The sequence below is a fragment of the Mchenga conophoros genome, linkage group LG23 (genome assembly GCF_057382185.1).
Source record: "Mchenga conophoros isolate Kocher_MC1m ecotype Shallow Benthic linkage group LG23, M_conophoros_male_GT1.1, whole genome shotgun sequence".
Lineage (NCBI taxonomy): Eukaryota > Metazoa > Chordata > Actinopteri > Cichliformes > Cichlidae > Mchenga > Mchenga conophoros.
Window position 1 is genome coordinate 45621881 of NC_140547.1, and position 7309 is coordinate 45629189.

A 7309-nucleotide genomic window follows, 5' to 3' on the forward strand; every position below is an offset into this window, starting at 1 on the left:
ACAGTGATACTCAACGTATGGCCCGCGGCCCACACGCGGCCTGCCCACCTTTCCTGATTCAGAGAGAGGGGACCCTGATTAACTGTGTAGCTTCTTCCTCACAGTTCTAAGTATCAGACACAACAATGAATAATCCACAGCTGACTGTCTTTAGCAGGTCAAAGGTCACGGCACACAGCACTCTGTGAAACAGTTTGGAGCAGCAATTCTTGCACATTTACAAACTGACACTGCTGCACGGCATGCTGGGTAATGCTAGCTGCTCAGGTATGGGCGTGCTAATGGCTGTGAGGCTCTGTGGCTGCAGAACACCGAAGAAGAGAAGAGAGAGGTGGAGGATGAAGAAAAGAGGCGGAGATGAAGCAGAAGTTTTGCTCCAGAGAGGAGCTGTGTCTGTGTGGGCGGGGCTCAGGCTGCTCCGCCCACACAGTGACAGTGAAGCAGGTGAAGAGTAATAAATGAAGACAGCAGACAGGATTTGATAAGCTGATGTACAAACATGTAGGTCGTGTCCAAATTCATGGGCTGCATCCTCCTGAGGCCGCATTTGTAGACCTAATACGTCACAGCGACACGTCGAAGGCTGTCCAAATTCGTAGACTCCTCCGAATGCAGCCAACAAATGCGTCCTCCTTTTCCCCGAATTTGAAGGATGGGTCGGGTGTGTCCTTCGTGGCCTACTATATCCCAGAATTCATAGCGCGGCCCAGCCAAACTCCAGTTTCCAACAATGGCGGCCGCTACTAAGTTTTAAAATTACTCATACTAATCTTTTTCGGTCACAAAATAAACTTTTAACATATTTTCAGGCGAGAAAGTAGCTGTGTAAACATCAAATATCTGCTCGGTTTATCAAGATACCGCATATTTGCAAAAGTGCTTCGACGTTTTCGGAGACGTCTGCTACCCACCAGCTCGATAGCTCGCCGGGAGCTCGAGGGTCACTGAAGCCGCCGAGAACGGCACAACTCCCGGCACATCATTTTCACATCACCGCGGACTTTCGCTACTCAGGTTAAACGTGATATATAAGTCACTTAGACAACCTCAAAATGTTATTGTTTGGCTTTTTTCAGTGTTTTGTTTGTTCGTGAGTAAATCGGTTTGGCTGAGATTAAAGTTATTAGATTAGATTAGATAAAATAAAACTTTATTAATCCCCCAGGTGGGTTCCTCCTTGGTCTTTACAGAGCTGACTAAACGTCAAACAGAAAACTGATTAAACAGAAGTATGAGACGGTCGAGAATTTACGCCAGTGTCCTGTTATATTTTAGATAGCAAGGAGCAGACGGCTGCGTTTATTAAACTCCACCGAGACAGCGGTGACGCTAATCAGAAGGCTAGACCGTCCAATTTCCCCAGCCGTTTATTTCCAGCCTACCCGACCTTCTGAGGACCCAGCCCACGTAGACCGCAAAGGCCGGGTCCTCGGGAGGATGCAGCCCATGAATTTGGACACGACCGTAGAATGATGGTGGCAGCTACAGAAACAGGTCCATACAGACTGAAGCGTGTCTCAGTCTGAATGTACACTGCTGTTATAAGAGCTGTGGAAACTCAGGTCAAAAGGACGTAACCACACTGCTGACAGTTCCAGGACATTCACAGAGTTACAGCATCATTTGTGACCATAAAGACAGAAAGCTCATCCAAATCCTGGGATTAAAAGTCTGTCCTGGTGGTGTCCAGTCAAACACGTCTCTGTGAAAGCTTCAATCCAACAGGCTCCAAAGTCCTTCTGCTCATTTCCTCGCCGGGTTCTTGATGCTCCTGTACCATCTCTCTGTCATCCTCCTCGCTCCCTCTTTGCACTCACAGTCTTTGTGCATCATTAACACTCACATGTGGAAAACCAAAGTTTTACTGGGCAGAAGATGATCATCAGTGACTCTGTCTTTAAAACACTCTTGTTAGAAATGTACGACTTTAATGTGAAACATTCAGAGTTTTTTCTCTTGTTGTGTTTGTTTGAAGCTGCTTCCTGTTGGCTTCAGCTGTTTGGAGTTTCCATTTTCTAAACTTCTACATTCTGAACCTTCTTCAGCTCTGAACAGATGATGAAACACTGAATGATTTCAAGCACTTTGTCTAATAAACTTACATCTTTCATTCTCTATACAGATTGGAGCGCTGTGATTTGTCAGAGATCAGCTGTGATTATCTGGAAGCAGTGCTGAAGCTCAACCCTTCGTATCCCAGAGAGGTGGACCTGAGCTACCACAAGCTGCAGGATTCAGGAGTGAAGCAGCTGTGTGTTCTTCTGGGGAATCCACAACATCAAATTGAAACTCTGAGGTCAGTCTCCACGTTTTAGTTGTGCTGACACTGTCGATCTGTGGAACTAAAACCTTTATACAGGAAGTCTGGTTCAGCTCTTTGTAGACCTTCTAATCTCTGATGCTCTGAGTCTTACTCAGTAGATGATGCAGAGTTGTGAAGCCGATGTGGGTGAGGACACTCGCCCAGCTCTAACTACTTTGACGTCCAGGCGGCTTCCCTGCTTGTCCTGATACAAACAAACCTGAGTAACCTTGCAGGTCAGATCTCATCAGTCACACCTGTTATGGCAGCTCTCCTCTAGATTGTAGTTCTTGTTAACCTGGGATGGTTTTAGAAGCCTGGACCACAGACTGCAAGGGAAGATATTACTGGGAAAGGCCAAAGCAACCTATTAGACCCATTAAACACTAACATAGATGAATACTCAGATTTAAACCTTTATTGTTTCACAAAGGGTTAAAAAGGGAACGTCCACAGTTTAGACTGCAGCAGATTTTATTAAAGCAGTTTGACAGGAGCAAAGCAAAAACACAAAGAATAAGTGTTTCACATATTAATACATATAACATAATAATAAAAGAAAAGCAAAAGAATGATAAAAAAGAATGAAAAAGTTGTCCAGAGCAGCAGGATGTCTGAGGTCTGCAGAAACACAAAAACACAGCAGCTAAAAATAGTTGTTGAAAGAAAACGAGGTGGGAGCTGCTGATTCCTGAGCTTTGATACTGGATTAGCTTCAGTAGTTATTCCCATCACTGCTGTAGGAGCTACATTTAGTCACAGCTGATTGTCTTCTTTGACCAATCAGAAGACTACTGTTGTAAAAACAAGCAGACAAAGAACCAGTGAGAGTGAAGAACAGGATAAAGAGCTCGTGTGATGGAGGCAAAGCAATAATCAGCAGACTGTAGCAGTTTCTATCTGGATGAAAGTAGAAGGAGCTCAGTGGAGCTCAGTCCCATATCTTTGGTTAGAAACAACATCAGTGATTTCCTGCTGCTCGAGATGATTCCAGCAGCTCTCATTACAGCAGCTGATGAGAGAAACAGCTGATGGCTCACAGCTCGTACACTGTTGGATCTCCAGATGTTCACGTGGCTGAAGTCTGTGAAGAAACTGTGGTCCACGTAGTTCACACGGCCTCAGATTGGACCGAGCTCCCTGGATCACTGCAGCATCCTCAGCTGGTACATGGACGTCTCTGCTCCTCAGTCTTGGAGCCCCTGCAGGTCCGTCCACACCACCAGGGTCTTCTCACTCACCTTTCCTTTGTCCTCGTCCTTCATCGGCCGTGCTGTGTCTTTGTTCCTGCGGTGTTGTTCCCACGATGCAGCGCTGATGTTCCCTCCTTGAATGCACAACAAGTACGGTGCTGGTCTTTCTCGGGTGGAGCAGAGACAGATTGAAGTCTTTCAGGCTTTAGTGCCGACTTCCCTGACAGAGGCTGGACTCCATGGTCTGCACAGGAGGCTTCTACACTGTGTGGAGGTGACTCCTGGACTCGAAGACAGGCTGCAGGTACATGTGTGATGAAGAGGACCTACAGCAGTGTGATGGAGCTGCAGGTGTGAAGGAAGTCCTGCTGTCCTGTCCCACCCTCATCTTTGCTTCCTCTGTCTTCTCTGGACTTGTCCTCCTGTTTCAGAAACAGCACTGCTTCATGCCGAGGGTGGACGGGAGCGTTGGCTCTGATTCTTTTACCGTCCACCACAAGGAGACACTGATGCTGACCTCCTGATTCATCTGCATGTGTTCTGCTTCACACTGCTCACCTCCACCAAAGACTTCACAAACATCTTCTTTCTTTGAGTCCAGTTTGTCCCACAAACACCTCCAAATCTCCTCCTCTGAGATTCTGCAGCTTCTTGCAGTGTGACTCAGCTGACTTCTGACAGACCACAGACTGGCACAGCATCCACATGTGTCTCCTTTCAAACAGGCTCTTCAAGTCAAGTCAAGTCAAGTCAACTTTATTCTGCCACATGTACAGGACATACACAGAATAGAAATTGCGTTACTCTCAAACCCTAGTGATTAGAAAAATGCAAATAAAATAATTAAAAAGTAAAAATTGATGTTTCCTCCCACATCATTCTGGCCTCTCAGTCTCCTTTGTTCTCCAGCTCTGTAGCTCCAGCTGGTGAAGCTTCAGTTTTCCATGTTGGTAACAGTAAACTACAGCCTCTGCTGTCAGCTGGGTAACTAAACAGAGCTGCAGCACGTCTCTGCGGTGGTGCTACATCCAGCCTGCAGACGGCCGTCTACATGTTGTAGTGGTTTACAGTCACCAGGGGGCGCTGTCCCAGCCATGCAGGCAGTGGGCTGCTCTGCTTGTGCTGTTGTTGGTGAAGCTGAAGTGAAAGTGATAGGTTTGTAGTTTGAACCTATCCACTGGAACGTTAAGGACAATCTGCTACGCAGCAAAAAGCAAGACACAAGGCACCAAAGTTCTCTGGTTTACTCATGCATGAGGGAGACCTGGCTGGAGCCAAGCGTCGTTCCACCACTTGACCACCATCAGACTCTCAGCCAGGCTCCCCATAGCACTCCTTTTATTGTGGTTACATGAATATGCATAGGGTCATTAACATATAGCATCTCACATAGGTATACATGTGAACAAAGAATACTGTGTGTGTGTGTGTGTGTGTGTGTGTGTGTGTGTGTGTGTGTGTGTGTGTGTGTGTGGTACTGCTGATCAAAGGGTCATATAACATCCTTGGTCAGGAAGAGGGTAGACCCCCCTTCACCCTAGATGGTTCACCCTAGATAACATGGTGAGGAAGTCCAGCAGTTCATCTAAACAAAAAGCACTTAGACTAGAACAGACGTAGCTACGTTAATCCTGCCATAAAACAATAAGAGAAGGTACGACCTCTCTCGTGCTCCCAGGATGTGGGTGTGCATTCCAGTGTGGAATACACACCAAGCCCCTGCAGCCTGCTAAAGATCACACATCCTATCACTACACAATTGATTATACACCTCTAAGAATATATGGTTAAATATTTCCTAATACAAATGACAATAATAAAATCTAAACCCATCATCACCACCCTGTATTGTCATTTTTTAAGGCTATACGGCATATATATATCTTCAGCTCTACACCACTTGTCAACATTTTCAGTGCAGGCTTCATTTCATACACACATATTAGCCTTAGCATCCATGTCACTCTGCTGCAACAGTATGAAATTGGTAAAGGTGTTAGCAATCATTTTATTCACCATCGATCTTACACATGGCAAGATGCAACCTGTAAACAAGCAAAGCAAAGCCAATAATGTAAGAATGGGAGTCAAAAACTTTAGAAACATATTCCACCATGGTCCAGATGTCAACCAGGCTATCCAGCCTTGTGACGTGTCTCCTCCTGATGTGTGGTCCGCCACATATTTCTGCAGAGCAGTTAAGTTCTGCAGTGCCTCATAGATGTCTCCTCCAGTCGTATATCCATCCGGAATAAACGTACAACATGTCTCTCCAATCAGCTTACACACTCCTCCTTGTGATGCTGTTATCAAGTCTAGGGTCAGCCTGTTCTGCAGTACCATCGTTCTGATGGCCTTTTGCTCCTCCGCTAAGGCTGTTCCCAGAGTCTTAGTGAGATTAATGTTTCGCAGTAAGGCATATCGGTTGATCTCCACATGATCCCGCACCTCTGCAACTCCGATGTTTGGGATCAAACTTTGGAAGAATTTAGCTCCTCCACTCCAAATGCGGAATTCTCGTGGCACTCCAGTGTCTACTGTCACTCCAAAAGAGTTAGGTGAGGCTATATTCACCTCACGCTTCCGTCGGTTGCTAGGGTGATGTTCAACTCTGTCCATGAAGAAGACATGATCCGATAACTTCACCACGGCACACAATCCTCCCCATCCCTCAGGGAGTGATAGATAGGCTTTATGTCCACACAAGAAATACCAATCAGCCAAAACTCTTGTTCCTTTACTGCTCGGCACCATCCTTGCACATCCTGTCCACTTCTGACTCTTTGCTTTTACTGGTATCCTGTAAGCCCGGTTGGACTTGCATTCAGTCCTCCTTAATGTCAAGTTCTCAGCTCACTTTGCACTGGTCAAGCATTTCATACACCTGCTCTCATTCTCTGGAGGGCAGTAGGTGTATATGTATCCACATAAACGAAGCGGCAGCTCCCCCACTGACAGTGATCCATTGTTCATCACACACAACGGCAGTTGAGCTGTATTCAGCTTGTTCAGCAATATTATGTCTGGCAGTGGGTCTGACACTTGAGGCCAGGCCAATAAGTCAGTTTGCTCAGAACAATTCACATCTATAAGTGGCGACTTACTCCAGGTGATGTTCAGAGGTGTACTATAGTTGGCCTGGGACCAGAGGACTCTGTTGCCAGGATGAGTTGCTAAGCCCAACAGACACCAACTCCTGTCCTCTGGTATGCTGTACGGCCACAGTCCAGATGTATATGCGGATAACGGCATATGAGCACACACATAGCAGTCCGTCCTATTGTTCAAGTGAGCAGTTGTATTCATAAACTGCCACCAAAAGTTTGTAGAATAGCCATGAGGGTATTGGGTGTGGTTTCCTTGGACATACAGGGTCTCCACAGCTGACCATGATGACATCAAAGCCATTACACCCAGCAGGGTAGACAACACTTTACCAGCCATTCTGATGAGTACCTGTGGCTCAGTTGGTTTCTTCACCGGATTGAGACGAAGGGCCCTAGAGGCTTTCCCCCCCTTTGTACCCGGTCTTCCTGCCACTTACTCCGAGCTGGCCTGGATGTGTGTCACCTTTTTGCAGTGGCTTTGGTGTATCCAGGTGGGTCATTCTGCAATCTTCACAGCAGTTGGTGTTGTCAGCAGAGCCTGGTATGGTCCGTCCCACCGTGGCTTCGACCAGCACTTCCTCTTTATGACCTTTATCAGTACCCAGTCCCCTGGCTTCAGACGTTCTTCCTGTACAGAAACAGAATCATCTGGCAGATTATTTGCACTCATGACTTGTTTGCTTTTCAGCATTTTAATCATCCAGTCT

The 7309-nt window shown here is 46.4% G+C and overlaps 1 pseudogene; it reads right to left on the reverse strand.

Moving 5' to 3' along the window:
• Positions 1-5400: 5400 nt before the first annotated feature.
• LOC146548126 (uncharacterized) lies at positions 5401-6995 on the reverse strand (annotated as a pseudogene).
• Between the last annotated feature and the right edge of the window lie 314 nt (positions 6996-7309).